Genomic DNA, 2500 nt, shown 5'->3' with positions numbered 1-2500 from the left:
CTGCCCGCGGGGGCTGGCTCCGGGTTGACCTGGTGGCCGCTCGGGACTTAAGCCCGGAGCCCGGGGCAGGGCGACCCCGGACGGACGGGGCTCCGCCTGGCCCCTGCCCGCGGGGGCAGGCTCCGGGTTGACCTGGTGGCCGGACGGGGAATAAGCCCGGAGCCCGGGGCAGGGCGACCCCGGACGGACGGGGGTCCGCCGGCCCCTGCCCGCGGGGGCAGGCTCCGGGTTGACCTGGTGGCCGCTCGGGACTTAAGCCCGGAGCCCGGGGCAGGGCGACCCCGGACGGACGGGGGTATGCCGGCCCCTGCCCGCGGGGGCAGGCTCCGGGTTGACCTGGTGGCCGGTTTGCTTTCGGGCCACCAGGTCAACCCGCTGCCTGTATGGGGTTGACCTGGTGGCCGCTTTCCTTCCCGGCCACCAGGTCAACCCGCTGAATGTATGGGGTTGACCTGCTGGCCGCTTTCCTTCCCGGCCACCAGGTCAACCCGCTGAATGTATGGGGTTGACCTGCTGGCCGCTTTTCTTCCCGGCCACCAGGTCAACCCGCTGAATGTATGGGGTTGACCTGCTGGCCGCTTTCCTTCCCGGCCACCAGGTCAACCCGCTGAATGTATGGGGTTGACCTGCTGGCCGCTTTCCTTCCCGGCCACCAGGTCAACCCGCTGAATGTATGGGGTTGACCTGCTGGCCGCTTTTCTTCCCGGCCACCAGGTCAACCCGCTGAATGTATGGGGTTGACCTGCTGGCCGCTTTCCTTCCCGGCCACCAGGTCAACCCGCTGAATGTATGGGGTTGACCTGCTGGCCGCTTTCCTTCCCGGCCACCAGGTCAACCCGCTGAATGTATGGGGTTGACCTGCTGGCCGCTTTCCTTCCCGGCCACCAGGTCAACCCGCTGAATGTATGGGGTTGACCTGCTGGCCGCTTTCCTTCCCGGCCACCAGGTCAACCCGCTGAATGTATGGGGTTGACCTGCTGGCCGCTTTCCTTCCCGGCCACCAGGTCAACCCGCTGAATGTATGGGGTTGACCTGCTGGCCGCTTTCCTTCCCGGCCACCAGGTCAACCCGCTGAATGTATGGGGTTGACCTGCTGGCCGCTTTCCTTCCCGGCCACCAGGTCAACCCGCTGAAAGTATGGGGTTGACCTGGTGGCCGCTTTCCTTCCCGGCCACCAGGTCAACCCGCTGAAAGTATGGGGTTGACCTGGTGGCCGCTTTCCTTCCCGGCCACCAGGTCAACCCGCTGCCGGCATGGGGTTGACCTGCTGGCCGCAGAGGGGCAGGCTCCGGGTTGACCTGGTGGCCGGACGGGGATTAAGCCCCGGCTCGGAGCAGGGCAAGCCCGGGCGGAGGGGGGTCCGCTTGGCCCCTGCCCGCGGGGGCAGGCTCCGGGTTGACCTGGTGGCCGGTTTGCTTTCGGGCCACCAGGTCAACCCGCTGAATGTATGGGGTTGACCTGCTGGCCGCTTTCCTTCCCGGCCACCAGGTCAACCCGCTGAATGTATGGGGTTGACCTGCTGGCCGCTTTCCTTCCCGGCCACCAGGTCAACCCGCTGAATGTATGGGGTTGACCTGCTGGCCGCTTTCCTTCCCGGCCACCAGGTCAACCCGCTGAATGTATGGGGTTGACCTGCTGGCCGCTTTCCTTCCCGGCCACCAGGTCAACCCGCTGAATGTATGGGGTTGACCTGCTGGCCGCTTTCCTTCCCGGCCACCAGGTCAACCCGCTGAAAGTATGGGGTTGACCTGCTGGCCGCTTTCCTTCCCGTCCACCAGGTCAACCCGCTGAATGTATGGGGTTGACCTGCTGGCCGCTCTGCTTCCCGGCCACCAGGTCAACCCCCTGCCGGTATGGGGTTGACCTGCTGGCCGCAGAGGGGCAGGCTCCGGGTTGACCTGGTGGCCGGCAGGGACTTCAGCCCCAGGGCCCCTGGCAGGGCGACCCTGCCCTTGTTCCCCAGAAAAGGAGAGAGCTGGCTCGCAGCGGGAAAAGCTGCCTACGGCACCTGGGATTCCCAGGCGGTCACCCATCCAAGTACTAGCCAGGCCCGGGACGGTTTACCTTCCGAGATCGGACGGGATCGGGGGCCTTCCGTCCGGTATGGCCGTAGGCACTCGGCTCCGGTCCGCCTCGTCCCCTTTCCCTTACTGACTCCCCTGCCTCGGGTGGGCCCGATCCTTTTTTCCGTTTTTTTTTTTCGCTCCGGAGGCTTCATGAGCCCCCCCCCAACACCCCTTTGGGGGTCGGTGAAAATTTTTTTTTCAGACTTCCAGGGGCCCGATCCTGGCCGCGGGCACCCGGCTCCGGGCACCCGGCTCCGGGCCGCCTCGTCCCCTTTCCCTTACTGACTCCGCTGCCTCGGGTGGGCCCGATCCTTTTTTCCGTTTTTTTTTTTCCGCTCCGGAGGCTTCGTGAGCCCCCCCCAACACCACTTTGGGGGTCGGTGAAAAAATTTTTTTCAGACTTCCAGGGGCCCGATCCTGGCCGCGGGCACCCG

At 65.9% G+C, this 2500-nt stretch overlaps 1 non-coding gene across 1 annotated transcript; it reads right to left on the bottom strand.

Moving 5' to 3' along the window:
* Positions 1-1996: 1996 nt before the first annotated feature.
* LOC141979405 (5S ribosomal RNA) lies at positions 1997-2115 on the bottom strand. The gene has a single exon (XR_012636820.1). It is a non-coding gene; the product is annotated as a 5S ribosomal RNA (ribosomal RNA).
* Positions 2116-2500: the final 385 nt, after the last annotated feature.

Source organism: Natator depressus, chromosome 28 (genome assembly GCF_965152275.1).
Source record: "Natator depressus isolate rNatDep1 chromosome 28, rNatDep2.hap1, whole genome shotgun sequence".
Lineage (NCBI taxonomy): Eukaryota > Metazoa > Chordata > Testudines > Cheloniidae > Natator > Natator depressus.
This window is presented reverse-complemented; position numbering and strand designations above follow the sequence as displayed.